The 25742-nt window shown below is 51.0% G+C and overlaps 1 pseudogene; it reads left to right on the top strand.

The window, feature by feature from the left end:
* The first annotated feature begins 7172 nt into the window (after positions 1-7172).
* On the top strand, positions 7173-10841 carry LOC149336697 (uncharacterized; annotated as a pseudogene).
* Positions 10842-25742: the final 14901 nt, after the last annotated feature.

Here is a 25742-nt window from a genome sequence, read left to right as displayed (position 1 = left end):
TCAATTTGCACTCTGTGACATACATAACGTTCTACGCTTTAGAATATATGGGCAAAAACTCCATTTCGTATCTCTCGCGGCTTTATAAAGCAAATCTCCGCAGATTAAATCAATCCAGCCGTTATAAAACATTCACATGTAAACGCCGGAGTTTTGCTGTCAGTTCACTTTCTAAAATATGTGCCATTTGGATCACATTACCTGCCGTTCTAGATTTCGGTAAAATTGTTTTCAGCATGTTGATACGGTGCAAAGGTAAGCTAGAAAGAGCTGGAATTCTTATTCTATCTACCCCATTCAACACTACCACGCTGGAAATTCGGCTTCCAAAAAATTGGAGGACGCTTAATCGTCGTCTTTAAGAGTGGAACGCGACAGCCTGTTGCAGCGCTGCTAGGAAGTCCATTGATCGTCATTGTTCGCTCGGCGCGACGCCTCTGGGGTGTTGGACTGAAGACACTTACCTGCTTTAATTCAAGCACCTTCTCCTGCCTTAACATAAAAATATATTCCTTCCTTCCCAGAGAACTGGATATATGTGTGTGCTGCCGCAGAAACTTGTGCGCACTTCTTCCAGGCCGGCTTAAAAAACGCGCTGCTGTTATGACGCCGCACCTACAGCAATTCGAACCGAGCAATGGCTCACATCAGCTGCGACTGGACGCAACCCCTCTTAGAACCTATACATTCACGCCATCTTATATAAACCAACCACTAGTGTTGGTTGCGCTTCGAAAATTAAACACATGCCAACCAGTACGGCGTCTCTCGTAGTCCGCACATCACTTGGGAACGTAAGACACGCTCTACGATACACCACTTTTCCCGCAAAAATATTCCCGTTTAATGCGATAGCATTATACTCCTCTCGCACCAAAGCCGGCTTCCGCCCCCGCCCTCTATGGCTCGGAATACGAAGGATGTCAGAACACCGGTGTACGATATCACAACACAAGTAATCGAACATGCATAGTCATGAATGATGAAACGTCCCTCTATGACCTATTGTAAACATGACTCGTATTCCGTACTCGTGACTCCTTACTCAGTGGTTCTGGAATGTATCATGACCCAACACTTTACAAGTAACGATATGTAATGTGTATAGAGTTTGTGCAAAGTATGCATAGTCATGGCTCGTTACTCATAGTCCTACTGCAAAGTACCATGACATGGCACTTTAGGACTTTCGCGTGTCCCACGCAAGCAGTCTTAGGTGTGTGAAGAATTTTATTAAGCGAAAGCATTACTACTCCCATTACGAGAAAAGCCCACGACGTTTGCGTGTGTGTATACTCACAAATGGTACTGAAAATAACAGCGATTTGAAGAAATATACGATTTATGGTTTAGAGGGAGTTTATCGTCCCAAAGCAAACCAGGCTCTGAGGGACGCCGTAGTGAAGGGCTCCACAAATTTCCAAACAGTACACGACCTCTAGAATTTGGTAAATTGGGTTTTGAGGAGAGGCAATGGCGCAGTATCTGGCTCACAAATCTCGGTGGATACCTGAAGCGCACTGTAAGGAAAAGGAGGAAGATGGGAGTGAAAGAAGAAAGAGAGATTTATTGATTGAAAGCATATTTATTTGTTCGAGATTCTTAGAACATGTGGGTGGGCCGCCTAGTCCGGTAGTCCACTGGTTATTGCTGCTGCGCTGACCCTTTCCCAAGCGGTGCCGTAGTGGATGTCTCCGGAATAATTTCAACCACCTGGGTTTCTTTAACGAACACCGACATCGCGCAGCACACGGGCGAATTTTGAATTTCGCCTCCATCGAAGTTCGACTACCGCGGCGGTGATGTCATTAAGCGGCCGCATGACACACACATAAGTCCGAGCACCGCTATTTGAATGTTGTTGTTGTTGCGACTGAGAGAAGGATGAAAAGAAAATTGCACGGGCATGCCAACTGGCTCAAGCCGAGCCACCACCGCTGCCACGTGCAGATAGAGGAGAGTTAAAAGAAAAGAGGAAAGAGTGAAAGAAAAAAAACAGACGCGCGTCGCAACAACCGCGTCCGCCGGAGCGGACGCTGGCTGAGAAAAACGGGTAAGCGGCCGTAGCCGCGCCTCCTTGTCACCACCTCCCCTCCCCGCTATTTGAATGAATGAATGAATGAATGAAAAACTTTATTGTATAAGGGTTCTTTCTCGCAGCGTAGGTGGAGCCCTCAGTCCAGGGCCCCAGCGGCCTTTGCAGTCTTGCGAGCCCTGTCGATTTGCTTGAGCTGCTCTTCAGGCTTCGAGCTGGACAGCGCAGCCTCCCACTGCTCCGGTGTTGGTGTGTTGTTTATCGGCGCTGCATGCATTTTCTGACAGGCCCATGTAACGTGGTAAAGCGTTGGGTGTTCACCGCATAGCGGGCATTTGTCGTCATATGTGGAAGGATAGATTTTGCTGAGTAAACTCAGATTGGGGTATGTATTAGTCTACAGTTGTCTCCAGGCAACCGACTGCTCTCTACTAAGGTCTTTGTGGGGAGGAGGGTAGGTCCTCCCCGGAGGGCTCATTGGTGTTCAAAGATGGCTCCATACCGTCTAGTGACTGCGTCCAGTTCCCCTTCGGTGCGCGCCTCCCGGTTGGCGTATGCTCGGGCATTGGCGTCCGCACATTGGTTCCGCTTGACAGCCTCATGGCCTGGTGTCCACGTGATGAAGCATCTCGATAAAGTGATTGTCCTCGCCTTGAGTATGTGAATGGCTGCAGTGGATATGCGTCCACTGCTGTATCTTCTGCACGCCTCTTGCGAGTCTGTAATAATGTGTGCATGGGGCTCGTCACTCTGCTGGGTGATGGCGAGTGCAATTGCTGCTTCCTCAGCCTCGAGGATGTTGTTGGTTTTTATCGAAGCGCAGATGATTTCCCCTAGCTGGTGATCCACCACGCTGCCTACCGAGCCTTATCGGTGCCTGTATGGTGCTGCGTCAACGTATAATACGTCTTTTGCCACGGCGAAGCTTCTTTCGTGGAATTCAGATCTTGCCTTTCTTCTCGCCTTATGTATATCTGGATGCATGTTTTTTGGAATCTTACTAATCTCAATGATCATCCTGATTTCATTTGGAACGCTCGCTGTGCTATTGATTTCTTTCAAAGCGTCCCTCATGCCCAGCAACCACAGCGTGTTTCTGCCTGTTGCGGACAGCATTAGTCTTGTTTTCTGCGCGAGAAGGTGGGCCTCGATATATTCTTGTACTGTGTTGTTTATGCCCAGTTTAAGGAATTTCTCCGTCGAAGTGTTGACCGGCAGTCCGAGAGCGCATTTGTATGCTTTTCTAATTGCCTCCATCTGCTCCTTTTCTTGCTCGAGCGGTGTTTGATAGGGGACGTCGTATAAGATCCTACTGACCACGAGGGCCTCTACTAGCCTTGTTTCAAATGACAGTCTTGCGAGAACAAATAACTTGTTTATTGCACGGAATAAATCGACTGCCGTGCCACCCGCACGGACGCCATGCCTGACGAGCCGGGAGCCGGGGAGAGACTGTGCTTCAAGCGCTTGCACTGGCGGGAAACGTAGGGGGGGAATGATGCCGCCACGGTGTGGTGTCGCCATCTCGTGGCGTATATTATAACAGCCTACATGTGTCTTCCTCCTTCATACCTCTTCTTCTGTTGGAAATTCTTCCAATCATCCTGGTGATCTGTGCTGTGGTATTTGCTAGCTGTCTGATCGTGTGATCAATACGACGGTTGCTTGGGATCCACATGCCGAGGATCCTAACTTTCGATACTTCCGGAACCTTCGTTTCCCCTATGTCGATATCTATGGAGTTTTGCAGATCATACCCTTGTCTGTAGTCTCTGAGCACCTCGGATTTCTCAGGGGAGCATGCAAGTCCATAGTGTCGGGCGTATGCGTTGACCGTGTCTGCTGCTCGCTGAAGAAGCTTTTGTTTTTCTCCTAAGGATCCCCTTGTCACCCAGATTGTGATATCATCTGCGTAGATGGCATGCCTGATTCCTTCAATTTCTTCGAGCGCCCTTGCTAAACCAATCATTGCAATATTAAAAAGCATAGGTGATAGCACAGAGCCTTGCGGTGTTCCTTTTTCGGGGGTGTTGAAGGTGTTAGTCCTGATGCCTCCTATTCCAATGGTAGCGGTTCGGTTAGTCAGAAAGGCTTTCACATAGTTGAATATTCTCTGCCCACAACCCAGTTTGCTGAGCCCCTCCAGCACAGCCCTGTGACTGACGTTGTTGAAGGCCGCTTTCAGATCGAGAGCGAGCAAGATGTTTTCTCCATATTTTGGAACGGTAGTTGAATCCTATGCATGTGGTTTATATATGCTTCCCACTGGCCGACTTCAATGGTACACAAGGGTTGCCGAAAATGTTCTCACAAAAATGTGACGCATCGCTTGTTGTGCAACGCTCCATGTGGTGTCATACGATTTCTCGTTTCATATTGCTTACATACGTTAGTAAAGTTCTAGGCACGCTTGCGGCAGGGATTCGAACAAACGACATATGCACCTTCTATTGAGTCCCTTTCCACACACGCTACCATATCCCTTGTGGTGGGGTTGAGGTGTCCCCCAAATGTGAGACTGAGACCGCGGTGTTTCTTTTCCTCAAAAACGAATTTTCTTATCAAAATGGTGATCCAGCCGTTCATCCTTCAGCGCTCCACGTGGGCTATTTCGCCATTCACAAAATTAGATTTAAATACTTGCGCTAACTGGTGGAACACATGCCAAAATAAAAGCAGAAGACTATCCAGAGGTAAATTTTAGATATTTGGCTGGGAGATCTTAGCCCGCCACCAGCATTACTAGTTGGTTTTGACAGGATGGCGTGCAAGTGTCGATTCTGCGATGTTTTGGCTCCAACCGCGGTCCCGCGTTGACATTGGTTGTCGCTGTAGCAGGGAGTGTTTGACGACCCTAGCGACGCATGTTCTGTTAGGGACGCTGTGGAGGTGGTCTTCGGATTTATTCACGCCACCTGGAGTTTTACACATTTCAATGCAGGCTACATGTACAGGGTCAATCACACTTAGAGGGAACACGGCTCCGCGTGGCCACTTACATGCGGAGTGACATCGCACCTAATCCGTTTCTGAGAGAGAGAGAGAGAAAAACATTATTTACAAAGGAATTCGGGGCACACCCCAGGGTCCCCGCACGACCCCACTGCACTCAAGTGTTTATGTTCCTGAGGTCCATAACACTGGCAGCACGGCCGGTGGCGATGGTCTGCACGGCCGGGTCCTCCGAGCGCAGCAGGGTCTCCCAGTCCTCCCAGGTCTTGAGGTTCTCTAGGTCCCGCGGGGGAGGGTCCGCCGGGCAGAGGGAAAGGATGTGGAGGGAAGAAGCGAAGGGTTCTGGGCATAGGGCACATGCGGGAGTGGGAAAGGATGGATGATAGTGGGCTAGGGTAAGGGGTGAGGGGAGAGAGTGTGTCTGTAGTCTGCGCCAGAGTGTTGAGTGTTTGTTATCTAGGGAGGGGTGGGGCGGGGGGTAGAGCTGGCGCGAGGCTCTGTATGCCTGGGTCAGCTCACTGAATGTGTGCATGCGCTCCTTCGTGAATCCGCGATCCGAGGCCACCTGAGCCCGGTTTAAAGAACCTCGGGCTAAAAGGTTGGCAGCTTCGTTTCCGGGATTCCCGGAGTGCGCAGGCACCCATATCAGCTCCACATGGAGGGGCGGGGGTGCATCGGGCGTGTCCAGTATGCCAAAAGCAGGGACATGAACCCGGCCTCAAGCAGAATTTAAAATCGCAGTTTTGGAGTCACTTAATATATACCGGGCTTCGGTGCGAGTGATAGCTAGTGCAATGGCGGCTTCCTCTGCAGCCTCTGGGGACGTGTCTGGAGGGAGAGATAGTGTGAGGAGGGCGGATAAAGAGGAGTCCACCACAGCTGCTGTCGCTTCATCACCCGTGCAGGCAGCGTCCACCCATACGGCGTCCGGCTGGGGGCCGTACGCTCGATGGAGTGCCTTCGCACGGGCTCTGCGGCGCTGCTCATGGTGGAACGGGTGCATATTCCACGGGAGCGGCCTAATGAGAAGCTCCTGGTGAAGGGGTCGTGGGATGGTGAGGAGGGTTGGGTCGTTGGCCGGTATTCTGATGCCGAGGGAGTCCAGGATTTACCGACCTGTGGAAGTTTGTGTGAGCCTGATGTATTGGACCTGTCGGTGGGCCTCCACTAGTTCCCCGATCGTGTTGTGGAGGCCCAGGCCTAGCAATCTTTCTGTGGGTGTGTTGAGGGGAAGATGAAGTGCTACTTTGAATGCCTTGCGAATCAAAGCATCCAAAACGTTTATGTCATGTTTGGATAATTGTAAGTATGGGGTAGTGTACAGCACACGGCTGAGGACAAAGGCATGAATGAGGCGACATAGGTCGCGCTCCTTCATGCCTCTATGACGTCCCGAAACCCTGCGGATGAGGTGCGATATCGCCCCTACAACCTGCTTGAGTTTCTTCAGGGTAGTGGTGTTTTTGCCATCGTTCTGGATGTGCAGGCCCAATACACGGAGGGTGCCAACCTCATGTACCGGGTCACCATCCAGTTCAATGGCAATGGGGGAGCGGGGACAGCGGTGGTTCCTAGGACGGTGAGGAGCAGTTCGGACTTCGTTGGGGAGCAAGACAGACCGATGGTGCGTGCCTAATTTTGGGTGAGGATGGCTGCTTCCTGTAAGGTGCTCTCTATGTCGCCGTCACTGCCGTGAGTGGTCCACAGGGTGATATCGTCGGCATAAAGAGTGTGCTTCAGGTGGGGAATAGTTGCCAATTTTCGGGCAAGGGGGACGAGGGTAATGTTAAAGAGAAAGGAGGAAAGGACGGACCCTTGAGGGGTACCGATACTCTGAAGCGTGTAGAAGGGGGAAGACAGAGGGCCGAAGTGTATCGCAGCCGTGCGGTCAGTGAGGAATGCTGAATGTAGGCATACGTGCGCGCACCCACATTCAATGGGGATAGAGCAGTCATGATCGCCTGATGTTCAATGCGATCAAAAGCTTTGGAGAGATCCAAAGCTAAGACTGCCTTGGTGTGACCTGGAAGAAGCCGGTCGAAAATGTCATGTGTGAGTTGCAGCATGGCGTCCTGTGCGGATAGATGGGGGCGAAATCCCACTATGGTATGCGGGTAAAGATTGTTGTCCGCCATGTGACTTGTGAGTCTCGCTAACACAACATGCTCGAGGAGCTTCCCGAGGCATGAGGCTAGCGAAATCGGACGAAGGTTTTGAAGTGTAAGTGGTTTGTTGGGTTGAGGTATGAATATTACCTTCGCGTGGCGCCAGGACTGAGGGAGGTTGCCCTCCCTCCAGCACTGGTTGAAGTATTCCGTAATGTGGTTGATCGATTGGTCATCCAGATTACGGAGCATCGGGTCTGTGATCTGGTCTGCACCAGGTGCGGAGTTGGCGCGGAGAATCAGGAGGGCCGCTCTGACTTCCGTCTCCGTGATGTCGGTGTCGAGTGTGGGATTTGCTTGTCCTGTGTAGTGCGGTAGAGGTATGGGGCCGCCTGGAGATGTGTACATGGTTTGAAGTGTGTCTAGAAGGGTGTCGAATTCGTCAATGTATTCATGTGTGAGGCGTGTCACGTGGTGCTGTGTTGCTGATTTGGTGCGTGTGGGGTCAATGAGGTGTCGGAGGAGTTGCCATGCGCGTTTGCTTGACAGGTTTCCGGCGATGCCGTCACATATCTGTACTCAGTTGGATCGGCAGAGCTCCTCAGAGTGCTGTTGGATTTGTGTCTGCAGCGCGGCCAGCCGCTTTTTAAGCGTTCTGTTGAGTTTGTTGCCTTTCCAGCGTACCAGGATGTTGTGATAAGCCTCCCAGAGGTGGGCTAGGCGTGTGTCAAGGGTAGGTGTTTCGGTTGTAGTTTCAATGTGTCGCGTGTTGTGGTGAACGTCATGCTTGAGTGACTGCACCCATTCGTCGATGTCTGTGATGGGAGTGTCTGGGAGGGCGGTGCGTGCAGTGCGAAATGCATCCCAGTTAATGAGTGTTGTGCATGGTATTTGCGTGACTGGGTGGTTTGTACGGGACAGTGATTTGTATAATGTAATGATCACTACCCAGTGTATGTTGTGTTCTGTTCCAGGTAACGCCGCGGATACAGCGGCTCAGCGTCAGGTCCGGACTGGTGTCCATGCTGACACTGTTGCCGATCCGTGTAGGCATCTGAAACGCGTTGTGCAGTGAGTTGGAGGTTCTGCAGGAGCCGCCAGAGCCTGCGACCTCGATGTGTCGTGGTTGTGTATCCCCAGTCAGTATGCTGACTGTTGAAGTCCCCACCGATGAGTAGGGGATGTTTCCCTGCTAGATGGTGTAGCTTTCGCAGAAGACATTCTAGCGAGGCCATCGGCTGGGACAGGGGGTGGTATATGTTTGCTATAAATATAGAAGGAAGTGAATGTGTGTGATGTATAAGTTCTGTGATCACGCAGGGCGTCTCAGACGTGATGTGATGAGTTTTGTAGGTGAGGCTGCGGTGGATGAGTGTCGACGCCCTGGGTGTGTTAGTGGTATCCGAGTGTGTAGATGTGTAGCTGGGGAGGGTTGCCTGGAGTGCAGTCTCCTGTAGGAGTAGTATGTGGGGTCGTGGGTGTGATGGTGGGTAGGAGAAGTTGCAGAGGCGCGCGCTTTGCCCGGAAGCCGCGGCAGTGAATCAATGCAGAGTGGCGCACGAGAAGAGGGTGCTCGACGTGGTGCTTGGTCTCATCTGCCCCTTTGTACGGGTTTGCCACCGGCTTGGTCGCAATAGTTCTGCGCGTATGCGCAGCCACGCGGAGCAGTGCTCCCTCTGAGTGTATGACCCTGTACGCCCAGAGCTACTCAGTTCGAATGTTTTCGTTCCTCATAACCCCCACACCATACCGGTGAATCACGCCTTTTCATTGATGATGGTGTCTTCAGCCTTGATGGCACTGGGCGCAGACACGAGGGCATATCGGCACAGGACGCCATGCTGCAACTCACACACGACATTTTCGACCCGCTTCTTCCAGGTCACACCAAGGCAGTCTTAGCTTTGGATCTCTCCAAAGCTTCTGATCGCATTGAACATCAGGCGGTCATGACTGCTCTATCCTCATTGAATGTGGGTGTGCGCACGTACGCCAGCATTCAGGCATTCCTCACTGAGCGCACGGCTGAGATACACTTCGACCCTCTGTCTTCCCCCTCCTACACGCTTCAGAGCATATGCACCCCTCAAGGGTCCGTCCTTTCCCCCTTTTTGTTTAGCATTACCCTCATCCCCCTCGCCCAAAAATTGGCAACTATTCCCCACCTGAAGCACACTCTTTATGCCGACGATATCACAATGTCGACCACCCACGGAGGTGACGGCAGCATAGAGAACACCTTACAGGAAGCAGCCACACTCACACAAAATTACGCACGGACCATCGGACTGCCGTGCTCCCCAGAGATGTCCGAACTTTTCCTCATCCAGCCTAAGAACCACCACTGGCCCCGCTCCCCCATTGCCATTGAACTAAATGGTGACCCGGTACCTCAGGTTGGCACCCTCCGTGTATTGGGCCTGCACATCCAGAACGATGGCAAAAACACCACCACCCTCAAGAAACTCAAGCAGGTTGTAGGCGCGATATCGCAGCTCATTCGCAGGGTTTCGGGACGTCATAGAGGCATGAAGGAGTGCGACCTATATCGCCTCATTCATTCCTTTGTCCTCAGCCGTGTGCTGTACACTACTTCATACTTACAGCTATCCAAACATGACATAAACGCATTCGATGCTTTGATGCGCAATGCATTCAAGGAAGCACTTCACCTTCCCCTCAACACACCCACCGACAGAATACTAGGCCTGGGCCTCCACAATACGATCGGGGAACTGGTGGAGGCCCACCAACAGGCCCAATACATCAGGCTTACACAAACCTCAACAGGTCGGTATATCCTGGACTCCCTCGGAATCAAAATACCGGCCAATGACCCAACCCTCCTCGCCATCCCACGATCCCTTCACCGGGAGCTCCTCATCAGGCCGGTGCCGAGGAATATGCACCCGTCGCACCATGAGCAGCGCCGCAGAGCCCGTGCGAAGGCACTCCATCGAGCGTACGGCCCCGAGCCGGACGCCGTACGGGTGGACGCTGCCTGCACGGGTGATGAAGCGACAGCAGCTGTAGTGGACTCCTCTTTATCCGCCCTCCTCACACTACCTCTCCCTCCAGACACCTCCCCAGAAGCTGCAGAGGAAGCCGCCATTGCACTTGCTATCACCTGTATGGAAGCCCGGTACATTTTAAGTGATTCTAAAACTGCGATTCTAAATTTTGCTCGAGGCCGAATCCATGTCCCTGCTTTTGGCATACTGGACTCGCCCGGTGCACCCCCGCCCCGCCAAGTGGAGCTGATACGGGTGCCCGCGCACTCCGGGAATCCCGGAAACGAGGCCGCCAACAATTTAGCCCGAAGTTCTTTAAACTGGGCTCAGGTGGCCTCGGATCGGGGATTCACGAAGGAGCGGATGCACTCATTCAGCGAGCTGACGCAAGCCTACAGATCCTATCGCCAGCTCTACCCCCCGCCGCACTCCTCCCTAGATAATAAACAAGCAACACCCTGGCCTAGACTACAGACACACTCTCTCCCCTAACCCCTTACCCTATCCCACTATCATCGCTCTTTCCCCACTGCGGCATGCGCCCTATGCCCAGAACCCTTCGCTTCTTCCCTCCACATCCTTTTACTCTGCCCGGCGGACCCTCCCCCGCGGGACCTAGAGAACCTCAAGACCTGGGAGGACTGGGAGACCCTGCTGCGCTCGGAGGACCCGGCCGTGCAGACCATCGGCACCGGCCGGGCTGCCAGTGTTATGGACCTTATGAACATAAACACTTGAGTGCAGTGGGGTCGTGCGGGGACTCTGGGGCGTGCCCCGAATTCCTCTTCAAATAAAGTTTTTTCTCTTCTCTAGAATAGGAGGAATGCACTGTAGCCTGAGCCGGCAAACTTTTTTGTAGCGATAGCTACACTACTGTAGCTATGCCAACCGCTTCGCCTCTTCAGCATGTTCGCACTTTTGCCGTGGTGGTGGTGGTGGTGAAAACATTTATTACGAATGAGCAGGAGGTATGTTTGGATCAGCCCGTAAGGGACCGATCCTTACAAACACTAGGTGGAGGTCCCTAGTATGGGACCCCAGTGGCGGTTGCCGCCGCCCGGGCGCGCCCGACTAAGGCTTGTTGGGCCTGTAAGTCGTGGCAGCCGAGCAGGGTCGCCTCCCAGTCCTCCCGGGTTGGGTTGGGGATGGGGGGAATAGCGGGGTTTGAGGGGCAGGCCCACACCATGTGATAAGTGTCAGAAGACACTGCACTACAGTGTGGGCAGCTGCCGCTAAAGGAGGGGTCAAAATGTTTTAGCGCTGCCGGGCACAGCAATGTATTGGTGAGAAGGCGGAGAAGGAGCCGCTCATCCGCCTTCTTCAGGCATTTACATGGGCTAGGGTAAAGGCGATGACAATTTTGATAATATGTTGTAATATCTTTGAATGTATAGACCGGATTAAAATCGGGTTCCTGATCGGACGAGGAGGAGAAAACAGCCCGGTGAGAGAGCGCGCGGGCGGCTGCGTCTGCTGCCTCGTTTCCTGCCAACCCCTGATGAGCAGGGGCCCATATAATGTAACGGTGTGCGGGGTCCGTATCCCGTATGCAATTTTGGTATATTCGATAGGCTAGGAAGGGAGTGCAGCCTTGTTCGACGTTCCGACAGGCCCCTCGCGAGTCGGTGATTATGTATTTTGAATCGGAATGTGAGGCCGCGAGAGCAATCGCGACCTCTTCTGCTTGTGTTGCACTTATGGCTCTGAAGGTGAGGCCGTTAACTGTGTTGCTGTTGTGAACTACCGCGGCCGTGTGCCATCCCCCGTGGTGAGGACCGGAGGCGTCCACGTAGTATACACCTGTATTGTTGCCATAATGTCAGGCTAGCGCTTTCGCTCGCGCCAGGCGCCGACCATTATGGTCTTCATGTGACATGTTTGCTGGAAGAGGCCGCACGTGGAGGGCACGTCTCCACAGTTCCGGGATGCGAAACCTGTCTTCCATTGGAGGGGTGTGTTGGATATGGAGTCGAGCAAGAAGGCGGCGACCCGACTCTCTTAGCGACAAGCGCGTGTACTGGTTTGTAAGGTGCGCCTCCCGGAGTTCCCGGAAAGTATTCACCACCCCAAGAGCCATAAGCCGGCTGTTTGAAGTAGTGATGGGGAGGTCAAGGGCACGTTTAACAATTTTGCGAAGGATGACCTCAAGGGCGTCCTCCTCTTGTTTCCGTAGGTGGAGATAAGGAGTGGAATAGAGAATTCGACTAGTTACGAAGGCGTTTGCCAGCCGCAAGGCATCCTTACTTCGTAACCCTCCGCGTTTGTTGGAAACCCGGCGGACCATGCGGCCCACCTGGTCCCCCACCTTACGGAGTTAGGCCAATGTAGTGTCTGGCCGCCTGTGTTTGTGGATGTAGAGTCCGAGTACCCGTATCTCATCATTTTCGCGTATGGGACCACTCTCAAGAGAGAGAGATATTTTAGTTGTGCACTTCTGTGAGGGGCGGAGGTGCACAAATTGCGATTTTTGAGGGGAACATTCAAGACCGCAGCGGCGGGCGTAGCGGTCTACTATCCTCGCCGCTGTTTGCAGGCTGGTTTCAATGTCTCCTGTGCTGCCCTGCGTGGCCCACAGAGTGATGTCATCGGCGTACAGGGCGTGCTGCACGCCGGCGACACCACTCAGCTGGGCCGGCAGGTGCATCATGGCCAGATTGAAGAGCAGCGGGGAAAGTACCGCGCCTTGAGGGGTTCCCCGCGTGCCGAGTAGGTAAGGACCATGGTCTCTATCTTGAATTCGAATGTAGGATTGACGATCTATTAAAAATTGGCTTATGTATTGGAATGTATTGAGGCCACAGTCGGTGTGACTTAGGTTAGTGAGTTGCACCTCGCCTGCGGTCGCACCGACCTTGGGCCGATGCCTAGCTACCGCCTCGGTGGACACCCGAACCGCACAGTACAGGGAGGAAGTGGGAGTGAAAGATGAAAGAGAAAGAGGGGTCGTATTGAACGAAATGAAAATTGCGCTTGAAGAAAGGAAATTACGGAGTAACTGTCTCCCATACCTCGTTGGACACCCGTCATCCGTTTGAAGAGGAAGGGAGGAAGTGGGAGTGAAGGAAGAAACAGAAAGAGGGGCCGTAATGAAGAAAATGAATGTATGGAAAGGAAATTACGCATTAACTGTCTCACATATCTCGGTGGACACCCGTCATCCCTTTGATGACGTCAGAGATTACCCAAATAATCAGTAGCATTACATCGCTTAACCACAGTGAAGCCTAAGCGTAGTCATGGCCTGTACCTCACTAATTAATGACGCAGTAATTCTCTGTCATCTCGGTGGAAACCCGAACCACACATGCAGTAAGGGAGGAAATGGCAATGAAAGAAGAAAGACAAAGATGAGCCTTAATGAAGAAAATGAAAATTGTATTTGAGGTAAGGAGATGTCACGCATGTTAATCCGTTTGTAGAGGAAGGGGGAAAGTGGGAGTGAAAGAAGAAACAAAGTGTGGCCGTAATTAATTAAATAACAAATAAATTGGTTTTTGAGAAAAGGAAATGGCGCAGTATCTGTCACACATATGCCGGCGGACACCTGAACCGCGCCTTGAGGGAAAGAAGGTGGGAGTGAAAGAAGAAAGAGAGAAAGTGGTGGTGGTGGTGGTGGTGGTGGTGGTTGTGTAAAACATTTATTATGCTATGTACAAGAGAGGTATTGCTTGGACAGTGCCTAAAGGGCCCTGCCCTCACAATCACTAGGAGGGATCCCGAATCCGTGACCCCTTGTGGCCTCCGCGGCGGCCCGGGCTCTTGTCACCAGGGCTCGTTGGTCCTGGAGAGTTGAGCAGCCGAGCAGGGCAGCCTCCCAGTCCTCCCGGGTGGGGTTGGGGTGGGGTGGGAAAGCAGGATTGGCAGGGCATGCCCACACCATGTGATACGTGTCCGCAAACACTTCCCCACAGTGTGGACACTCGCCCGTAAAGGCCGAATTGAAATGCTTAAGCCCTGCCGGGCACACTACCGTGTTGGTGTAGAGGCGAAGAAGCCAACGCTCCTCTGACTTCTTGAGGCCTTTACAGAGGGGTGGGTATCGGCCGTGAGCGGTTTGATACAGGAGAAAGATCTCCCGAAAAGTAATAGCCGGATTAAAATCAGTAACCGGATCAGGCGGTGAGAGAGGCGATGCCCGGTGGTTAAGCGCGCGGGCGGTAGCGTACGCTACCTTATTTCCCTCTATCCCCGCATGTGCTGGGGCCCAGCTAATGGTGCGACGGGTTGGGAAATCCCGGTACTCACATCTGTGTAAAATTTGGAAGGCACGATCTGGAATTTGGCCCTGTTCAAAATTGCGGCACGCTCTCCTTGAGTCGGTGATAACGACTCGGGGCTCTGGATCCGCGGTTGCAAGTGCGATAGCAACTTCCTCCGCTAATGTAATATTGGGGGCACGGAGGGTGAGGCCCTGAACTGGGTTGTTTTGGTGGACAACGGCGCGCGTATACCAACCCCCATGGTGTGGACCGGCCACGTCCGTGTAAAATACCCCTGGTCGAGCACCATACTGCTCGGAAATGGCCTCCGCTCGCGCGAGGCGGCGGCCGTCAAAGACTGACTTTGCCATTCGACTCAGCGAGTTCTACTCGGCCAGCTGTAGTATCGCGTCACTCCAGTTTTAGCCTGAGCTAAGCCACAGCCATTTTTATTAACGCAAAAGCATTACTAGGCTACGTCAGCGGGTTTGTGCCCGCAAAACGTGTCGGCAGTAGTTTCGGCGAACTATAAAGAGATCTCGTCTAAAAAGGATGCCGGGCAAAAAATTCGGTGCCGATCGCATCATTAGTTAATAGAGCAAGAAAATCGGTCAAAAGTGGGCGTGGTCGGGGCGCGAGTGAATAGACAAAGTTTGAATCACCGAAAGTATCATACGACGCGACGTCCCCCCGTGACTTTCCACGTGATTAGCCTACATGACCTGAAAGGTGGGCGGAGCCTACACGCGGCGCGAAATTTCAATGGCCGAAATGAATACCCAGGTGAAACGATGGGGGCTTTGGAGTTAATCGAAATCTGATCAATAATAACAAATTATCGAAACGACAGCAGTAAATGAAAATGAATCAAGGTGCATTAGAGTGAATTAACGTGAATTAATTAAAAAATAAGGTGGAGTGATGTGGGTATAGTGGGACTTAATGGCACTTTGAAATGAATTAAAGGTGAATTAGAGTAAATACTTTGGAAATTGATTATAAATAAGTAGGAATTAAGTGAACCAATTCGCAACTAACTGAAAATGGGAATTCAATGAATTAATTGTGAACTGATTGTGTCAAAATTGGGAATTAAGTGTGAATGAAATGAAATCATTGTGAAGAATGCGAATTATTTATAAATTATGATACATTAACTGTGGTTTAGGGTGAATTATGTGATTTGATTGTAAGACGCGACGTCACAATCAACTTACAGGCGAAGAGGATCAATCAGAGACAGCGAGGATTCGAGTAATGCATCCGCATTACTCCAATGCGGTTTCCGCAGTGTCCTCAGAAGTTTTTTCTACAGGATTTGTGATCGTCGTCACGCCTTTCGGTCCTTCTGATGATTGGGTGCACCCAATCAGCAGTAGAGGAGTGGGGTCCTTCAAATCAGTGAAGAAGATCGAAAGCAAGAAAAATGGAATATAGCAGTAATGATATGATGCACCTGTCTGGCGCTCTTTTTTCCTGCTACTGTAAGTGGGAAGGAATTGAAATTCACGGTGCCGTTTCAATTCACGAGAGTGCACTGGACGTACAAGCGCTAGCAACAAGAAAGGGAACACGCCCGTTTCGCTTTGGTAAGGTCGGCCAACTGTGCTCATGAGGGTCTCTCAAAATTTTGTAGCCGTGTTTTTCGAGGCCCATTTAGTTAGTGCGTTACTTTCATCAAAATAATTTCAGCGACTCTTAAGCTCCTACTTTAGTGCTATGGTGTGACAATGTGAGTGGGCGCAGTCCGCGCTTCCTCTTGCCCAAGCACACACCCGCCGCGGTGGCTCAGTGATTAAGGTGCTCGTAGCACAAGGTTTCGAACCGACCTCGGCGGCCACGTTTAGACGGAGGCGATGGTGAAAAAATTTATTACAAAGGGACAGGAAGTATGTTTTAATCACCCCGTAAGAGACTGATCCTTACAAGCACTAGGGGGAGGTCCCTAGTATGGGACCCCAGTGGCGTTGGCCGTCGCCCAGGCACGCCCGACTAAGGCTTCTTTAGCCTGTAAGTCGTGGCAGCTGAGCAGGGTCGCCCCCCAGTCCTTCCAGGTTGGGTTGGGGATGGGGGCAATGGCCGGGTTGGAGGGGCACGCCCACACTATGTGATAGGCAGAACGCACAAGGCGCCCGTGTATTGTGTTGTGCGATGTCAGTGCATGTTAAAGATCCCCATACAGCCACTGTACCCAGGTGGACGAAATTAATCCGGAGACTTCCACTACGGTACCTCTTTCTCTCTTTCTTCATCGACTCCCATCTTCCTCCCTTCCCTTACACCGCTGTTCAAGCATCCGCCGAGATATGTGATACAGACACTGCACCATTTCCTTTCTTTAGAAACCAATTTACCCAAGCAGACACGTACACTGTTTACTCATTCAGAATCACAATCACTGGGTCAAAGGCCCCAGAGGATTCACATGAAGCCCTTGTTTAATCAAACCATTATATACTAGGCAATAAAGAAATAAAAGTCTAAAAAAAGTTACCTCAGTATTTTTTCAGCGCAGTTACTTTACATACTTAAGGGCTGTTGGCTTCTGTCACGTTACCTAGAAAGTGAGTCCCAACTTTGTAATGGGAATTTCTCGATGCATCCTTCACTGATGACCAAACTTCCGGGGAGAGAATAGGAAATGCTCCAGTGTTTCTACTTCTCCACAATCCGCGCAATGGTTTGAGGGATTGAGCCCGCATCTGCATAAGTAAATATTTGAGAGGGGGATGCTGCCCCGCATGAGAGTCATCGCTACCTAACACTGCCGGGATTTACACGTACGCGCCTTCCATGTGTACACATGAGGTGTTGGTAGTGAGCAAGAAATCGTTGCATGTGGTGGTTGTAAACTCAAAACGCTGAAAACGAGATATTCCAACAGGATGAGATTAGGGGCGCTACAGGCAACAGATGCATTGAGAGCAGATTTTGCCAGGAGTCTGCTGCATCACTTTGAAAAATACCCTGGTGACCAGGAATCGAAACGAAGAGCAACTTTTTGACCCAAACAGGAACAATGGAGATCGCACGGAATGGAGTCCACACGGGGCGCTCAAAAAAGCGTCCCGTAGGTACTCTAGCGCCAACAAAACACAGAGAAAGCCTGAGAGGAATATCACCTGGGAAACCTTGGAGGGAACGTAAACACCGCTTGAAATATGGGTGTGTAATTCGGAACTCGAACCGAAAAGCTCCAGGATAGAGAGACTGAAAAAGTACCAGCCGCTGCTTTCTGGCCGGCCCCAGACGCATCTGTAGCAATCACAATGTGGTTTGGGAAATCTTGAAGGTGATCAGAGAGGAGAAAAGTTAGTGCCCTGGCAGGCAGATGCATCGCATTGGGTGGGAAAACATAATAAAAAGCAATATCCACAGGGTACGCTGCGTAACGTTGCGTATGAAGGTCATTTGAAAGATACCAGTTAGTCCCCTGGCATGAAGTTGCTTTTTATGAGTGGGCAAATGTACTCAAAAGCAATATCCACAGAAGACGCTGCGTAAAGTTGCGTATGAAGGTCATTTGAAGGAGACCAGATAGTCCGCTGGCACGAAACTGCTTCTTATAGGGTGGGAAAATATAATCACAAGCAATACCCACAGGGGACGTTCGGTAAGAGGTTCTGAGTAAAAGGATCTTGAAGGAGGCGGAGCCTTGGCCAATGAAGAGAGAAAGCGGCCCGGGTGGGAGACAGAAATAGATGTAGCCACACCAGGGGCACACTCAAATGGCCTCAAGAATGTCTTGACAGTTAAAAGGTGGAAATGAGTTAAGGTCGGGAATACAAGTATGCAAGTGCAGGACTGCCGTGGAAACTGATTGAAGGAGACCTAGGGATAGACGCAGTGGGCAACTTTCTAAGAGCAGCAACATATGAAGACAATATTTAGGGGCGCCATAAAAGAGTATTCAGCCAAATTACAAAATGGGTCTTACATACGCTTTGTAAAGAAGGAAAAGCGTGTTCCGGCGCATGCCAAATTTCCAAATACTTATGCACATTCACGTTTGTCAACGTTAGTTTAAAAATGGGGTTGCCCATTAATTCTAGCATCGTAAGTGACCTCTATGTACCTCAAAGATTTCACCTGTTGTATGCTGTCCGAGCGGTAGTGTAAATGAGATATATAAAGGCATGTTGAATTGGAAGACTAGCACAATAGCTTTGTGACCATTTGATAATGATGAATTTTTATGGTGCAAGGGCATCTTTGGCCAAAGAGTCGAAAAGCGCCATGGCAGAAGGTTGTTTCTTGTACTGAGTGTGGGGTCAAAGACCCATTTTCCTAGATTTTCACCCTAAAAAAGCCGAATAATAGAAAGGGCAAAGCTAGTACCGATTGTATAACCTCGTGGGTACCCTTCGGCACTGGGGATCGAGCCCCGCACCTCCCGTTTGCGACTTTTCTGGATATTTGAGAGAGAGAGAGAGGGAAAGGCAAGGATGTTAACCAGAAAGGATTCCGGTTGGCTACCCTGCACAGGGGAAGAGAATGAGGGGAATTAAAGAGGAAAGACAGAAGTAACGGGAAATAATCACAGTCTGTCAATCAAGGCAGTCGCTCTCAAAAAGCGAAAGAGTGCCTTGTAAGCCTTGATGGCAGTTGACTGTTGTGGCCACGGTCCGAGGATCTTGGCCTCTGTGAAAGGGCGAGGGTCCAGGCGGTCCAGAGCGCATCGCAGCTTATGTATTTCGGCTACAAAGACAGGGCACTCACACAAGATATGGGTGATTGTCTCATCACAGGCGCAGTTCACACAAAAAGGGCTGTCGGCCATCGCGATCGGACAGCCCTTCTTGGATATTTGAAACCAAATTAATGTTATCCAGCCGAACCTCCAGCGCATTGAGGTAAGCCTGGAGGCAACGATATAGGGCATGAATATCTCTTGCAGAGGTAAAGAACGCTATGTCGTATGCGTAAACATAAAGTGTAACGTCAGAGTGTACGGGAATGTCGCAGATCAGCATACTGGAAAGAAGTGGCGAAAGCATACAATCCTGTGACACACCTATGATCTAGGAAACATGACTGGGGGGAAGAAGGAGCCGTCAGTGCCAAAAAAAAAAACTGATGTCCTGCTAAAAATTTACGAATCCACGCATAAATGTGCAACGGCGGGTGTAGTAATCACAATTTGGTGAGAAGGATCGATTGTTCAAAACTGTCGTAGGATTTGGCAATGTCAAGCGTCACTAACGCTGATTCTTTGTTGTTGCTTGTAGTAAGGAGGATTCTTCCCTCTAAATCGACATGGGCAGACCATATTGAGCAACCGCAGCAAAAGCCAATCTGGCAGGGCTCTGGGCCACATCCTGTCGCCATCTTTATTCCCCGTGCCGGCGTGCGTTGGCTATACTCTAGACGCGCGGAAAGTAGGGCGCACGAATCAATATACACAAAGTCTTAAGAATGACCATAGAGTATATTGAACGTTTTTACAAAGTCTATAGATGATATATGAGGGCATCAGGGCATCAACTGCTGATCTTCGGGAGAGGAAGTCGCTCAACCAATCAATAAATGAACCTAGCGCTGCCGCCACTAACATCCCGCTTCGGCATCTCAGGGCGTGTTGATACCTGTATACTCAAGATAAAGATGTGGACCGACCAACTCGCATTTTAAATGCGGTACCATTAGGAGATACATGAATGCAAAAACTGTACTGCAGAATCGGTGTCGGTGGCAAGCCTCCACATTCGAGGTCCTGCTTAAGAGAATTTTCCTCACTCCATCTGCCCGCTCTCACATGTCCCCCTCTCCACCATTCCACTTGCAGGAGAGAAGGGGATGACGCCTCCAAAGAATAACCCAGCAAAAATAAATGTGACTATGAAAATGATAAAAAGTAGGCCACGTGCCTACTGCGAAACATTCTGCGAAACGGAAAGCCCAAATTTTACCCGAATGTCTGGACTCGGTAATGAAGAAGGAACGCCCAGCGAAACGCAGCGGCGAAAGACTGACTTTACAATTCGACTCAGTGAGCTCCACTCGGCAAGCTGTAGCTATCGCGTCATCACCATCATCAGCCTGACTACGCCCACTGCAGGGCAAAGAACTCCCCCAGGTTTAACCAGAGATAAACCACAGCCACTTTCTTGTTGCCCATAGTTTAACCCCCTTAGGGGTAGCTTTCCTATACCCCCATGCCTGGTGTTGCGCGTTAAAGTCGCCGACAACCAGCAGCTGTACTTTGGCTGGAAGTTTAATGATTTTAACCATCAGGTTGGCCAGGCCAGTGCCCTTGTCCTTCTGGGAGCAATAAAGGTATAGGACGAAAAGGTTGGCGCCCCCTTTCTTCTTAAGTATTATTTCCACTAGTGTGTAGTCTTCTTTAGTGTCCTCTAGTGTGTGTTGTATAGCAGTGATGTTGCGATGCACAAAGGTGGCAGTAAACGAGCCCGACAGTGCCGTCGCGTCGTAACCCTATGGCAGGTATGCCATAAAGCCCGGCAACTTCGCGGCGCCACTAGCCTCCTGTAGTGCTATTACATCCGGTGAACTGTTGAGGCTTTGAATGTATAACTTCAGGTTCCCCCGCTTGCGACGAAACCTCCTGCAGTTCCATTGCCAGATATCAATTTGATGGCGAGGAGCCATGTTGATGGGATATGATAGGGGATTGGACCACGGCGGTGGGGTGCACCATCGCGGGCGAGATTGCCTTCTTTATGGCCTTCAGGTCGTTTGCTAATTGCTGTATCCAGTCGGTAACCTGGAGCTGGGATTAAGCGAATTTGCTGGACTGAATCCATACGACCTGTAGTGGTATTAATATGTGTGCACAGTTCTGCTGTGCCGGGGGCAGTCGGGCACTGCTCTCCTGGCTTGACGCGGGTGACGTCTGCCGGGTGTCATCTACTGATGTTCCTGGCCTGAGTTTTGTGTCCTCGACTTCCTTAGGGAAGGCCGGGCGTTTTGTATTAGTGCGCGTGGGTTGTTTTTGCAACCATCTGTTTATACCCGTGCGCACGAGAGGATGTGTTGATGCAGTGTTACCTTGACCTTGATGTGCTTTAATGAGACGGTTTATCTCAGCTATATCTTTCCTGAGCTCCACGTTTTCTTTTTGTCACGCCTCTAGCTGCGCTTTTAGTTCCTTCTCTCTGACGGTATAATTTTGCTGGGAGACCGTGTCCGCCCAGATCACCTTTTTATTCGAACGACTCTAGCTTCTCGATGACGATGATGATGATGATGATATCCTCAGGCTTAACGGCATATACCCACGGCGGGGGATTAGCCAGGGTGTATCTTCCCCGGTTGGAGGTTCTGCTTCTTCCGCTGCTGCCCCGGCTGACTAGTGGCGGGAAGGAGCTCGAATGGTCTCGGGACTTGTTGCTGCCCTCCCCCCCCCCTCTCCCCTGGACCGGCCTAATGATGAGGACGACGATCCGATCGGGTTCTGGATCGCGACTGGCGGCCGGCGACTGGGCGCCGTTGGCCGCGTTGTCCTCTTTCGTCTTTTTGTAGTTTGGTTTTTGCCGCACCACTGGGCGCAGCTTACACTTGTGGCCACCCGTGTTGTGGATGCAGTGGCAGAGTATGCAGACGGGCTTGCACGTCGGTGGCTCGCCTTCGGCGGGAGCTGGGTGGTCATCACCGCAGCGGCGGCATAAGGAGGTCTTGGGCTTGTAGCATACTTCCGCTCAAGGGCAAAGTCTTGTGCAATTAAAGCAAGTCTCTACTTGCTCTCGGTACGGGTGTACGCGGAAGATGGCTCCCCAGTAATAAATCTGACTGCGGGTCTTCTTGATTTGAAAGGTGATTTGGATGGTCCTGGATTGCCCGATGCGTCGGGCGTCCACGATGGCTATTCCCGGGTTCCGGTTCATGAAACCTTCGCGGAGTTTGTCCTTGGGGCAGTGGTCGTAGGCTTGGTAGATGACTCCATTGATGGAGTCGTTGTGCGCCGCCTCTTATGACACCACCGCGGAGTCGCGTTGTCCCCCATCTTGAGCACTCAGTTTTCCGTGCACTGCGGCTCGTTGGAGGTTCGCCGTGCTGGACGTGATCGTTGGTTCGAGGTGTTGACACAAGTGGTAATCTCGTCTTGGGCGAGCGAGCTCGGCAGCGAGCGCGGGTCTCAACGGCACGAACGCCGCGCTGCGTTCCGCCTAAGTCTACCGACTAAGTTCTACCGACGCCCGTCGTCGGTAGAAGAAGTCTCTCGGCAAAACGTGGGCGAACCTTGTGAAAGCCGGCGTCCGCAAGCACGAAATGACGATGCGGATATCTTCCCAAAAGCTTTAGGTCCTGAGGCCGACTCTATCCCCGAGAAAGTGGCTTCCAGGCGGGAGCCCATGCGAAGCGCATCTGCAGAGGTCGAGCGCCAGAGAGGGAGTCCTCCGCGAGGAGGATCCGCCGAGCCGAGGGAGAGGATGTCGAGGTGAGGGACAACGGGTTCTGGGCATAAGATGCAAGAAATGGGAAGGAGGAATCATAGTATGCTATGATAAGAGCTGACGGGAGAGTGTGTGCCTCTACTCTGCGCCAGTGTGTTGCGTGTTATCTTGGTAGGGATGGGGCGCGGGTGGAGCTGACGCGAGGCTCTACCTTCATTCACTCCTACATTCCTCCTTCCCCACATGGTATGACTAGGGCGTCCATGGAGTGATGTCGTTACTGTGCCTTTGATTACCTCATAACCAACACGAAAAATTACGAGGAACTTTAGCGGCTAAAGTGGTGAAAGGCGAAAGCCTGAGTGCTGCATTCTGCTACGTGATTGTTCACTTCACATTCTGTTAGTGCATTAATTAACTGCCATTTAATGACGCTTAAGCTTCGCCTTTAGGAGGGGAACGCGACAGCGTGTTGTAGCGCTGCCACGGAGTCCAAGGAACGCCACCACCCGTTCGACGCGATGTGTTGCCCTTTGAACGCAACGCTTTTTGAGGAAAGGAAATGGGGATGTAATTCTCTGTCATCTCGGTGGACACCTGAACTGCACCGTAGAGGAAGGGAGGAAGTGGGAGCGAAAGAAGAAAGACAAAGAAGGGCCGTAATGAAGAAAATGAAAATTGTATTTGAGGAAACGAAATTACGTAGTAACTGTCACATATCTCAGTAGACACTAGTCGAAAATTGTATTTGAGGAAAGGAAGTTGCGCAGTAACTGCCTCACACATTTCGGTGGAAACCCGTCAAAATTCGCGCGCGGTGACGTCACAACAATTTGGACCAATCTGGAACGCGGACAAATACGCCTTGCTCGTCGGTAAATTGGTTTTTGAGGAAAGGAAATGTATCTGTCTTTCATATCTCGGTGGACACCTAAACCTCGCCGTAACGGGAAGGGAGGATGATGGGAGTTAACAAAGACACCGTATTCACTACTATTCCAGACCCGCTCTGTCTCATCCCCTCAGCTGCTATCCCACTACTGTGGCACCTCCCCTGCATGCACCCTGTGCGGCGACCCTCACGCCACACTCTCCCACATCCTTTTCGGCTGCCCTGCTGATCCTCCCCAGCAGGGACAGCCCGCGTTATCAAGTTGGGAGGACTGGGAGGTCGTGCTCTCGTCTCCGGACCCGCCATCGCAGCTTGCTGCGGTGCTTCGGGGTGCCGACGTCATGGACAAACACCGCATGAACGTTACGACGTAGAGTGGGACCGTGCGGTGGTCCAGGGACCCAAGGGGGGTCTAAACACACTTGCCATGATAAAGTTTTTCTCTCTCTCTCTCTCACTACTATAGACGCACCTTTGTTCATGGGAGGACTGGGAGACCCTGCTGCAGTCGGAGGACCCGGCCGTGCAGACCATCGCCACCGGCCGTGCTGCCAGTGTTATGGACCTCAGGAACATAAACACTTGAGTGCAGTGGGATCGTGCGGGGACCCTGGGGCGTGCCCCGAATTCCTTTGTAAATAAAGTTTTCTCTCTCTCTCTCTCCAAATCATCGAGCTGGCATAGCGGTGCAATAAAGACAAAAAAAAAGAGCTGGCATAGCGGAGTGGGAGCGTGCTCAACTCGAACTCCGGAGACCGGGGTTCGATTCCCAAGCTCGGCCGATTTCCTACTCAGTTTTGTTTATTTATCTGGTCTGACAAGAAAGATTAATTAGAGTGATTGGTTAAGTAAGCAAGTAACTAAACTCAGTCAAACTTACTTGGAGCATCACTATACAATCCCTTTAACTGGTTGCATGGTTAGTAAGCAAAGTACAATTGGCCCCGTTTGAAATTCGCGCACGGTGACGTCACGACCGTTTCGACCAATTGAAAAGCGTGACATTTCTGTCGACAGCTCCTGCTTACAACGATGAGGCATTAAAGGCTTCCGCCTTAAAATAGCTATAGCTGCTGACTTGTTAGAGGACTATCGAAGCCATTTGTGTGTTTTCTCTTCTCGCTTAGTTGATGAATTAACAACTTAATGCCTCAGCATGAGCGCAGAGAGGTAATCTTGCAAAGAGGTAGATTTTAAGGCGAAAGCCTTTAATGTCTCCTCGTTGTAAGCAGCAGTTGTCGACAGAGAATGTCACGCTTTTCAGTTGGTCGAAACGGTCGTGACGTCACAGTGCGCCAATTTCAAACGGGGCCAATTGTACTTCGTCTAGTAACCATGCAACATATTAAGGCGGAAGCCTTTAATGCCTCATCGTTGTAAGCAGGAGCTGTCGACAGAGAATGTCACGCTTTTCAGTTGGTCGAAACGGTCGTCACGTCACAGTGCGCGAATTTCAATCGGGGCCAATTGTACTTTGGCTACTAACCATGCAACCAATTAAAGGGGTCGTATAGTGATGCTCCAAGTAAGTTTGAGTTTAGTTAATTGCTTACTTAACTAATTAGTCTATAATTAACCTTTCTAGTCCGACCAGATAAATAAATAAAACCAAGTAAGAAATTTGCCGAGCTTGGGAATCGAACCCCGGTCTCCGGAGTGCGAGTCGAGCACGCTTCCACTCCGCCATGCCAGCACGATGGTTTGGAATGAACAAAGGTGCGTCTAGTGAATACGGTGTCTTCGTTCACTCCCATCTTCCTCCCTTCCCGTTACGGTGAGGTTTAGGTGTCCACTGAGATATGAGGGACAGATACATTTCCTTTCCTCAGAAACCAATTTACCGACGAGCAAGCCGTAATTGTCCGCGTTTCAGATTGGTCCAAATTGTCGTGACGTCACCGCGCGCGCATTTTGACGGGTGTCCACCGAAATATGTGACAAAGTTACTGCGCAACTTCCTTTCCTCAAATACAATTTTCGACTAGTGTCTACTCAGATATGTGAGACAGTTAATGCGTAATTTCCTTTCCTCAAATACAATTTTCATTTTCTTCATTACGGCCCCTCTTTCTTCTTTCACTCACACTTCCTCCCTTCCTGTACGGTGCGGCTCAGGTGTCCACCGAGATGACAGAGAATTACAGCCCCATTTCCTTTCCTCAAAAAGCTTTGCGTTCAAAGGGCAACGCATCGC

Source organism: Amblyomma mixtum, chromosome 7, assembly GCF_055824585.1.
Source record: "Amblyomma mixtum isolate Tamu chromosome 7, ASM5582458v1, whole genome shotgun sequence".
Taxonomy (NCBI): domain Eukaryota; kingdom Metazoa; phylum Arthropoda; class Arachnida; order Ixodida; family Ixodidae; genus Amblyomma; species Amblyomma mixtum.
Note: the sequence above shows the minus strand (reverse complement) of the source record. Positions and strands in the feature narration are given on the sequence as shown.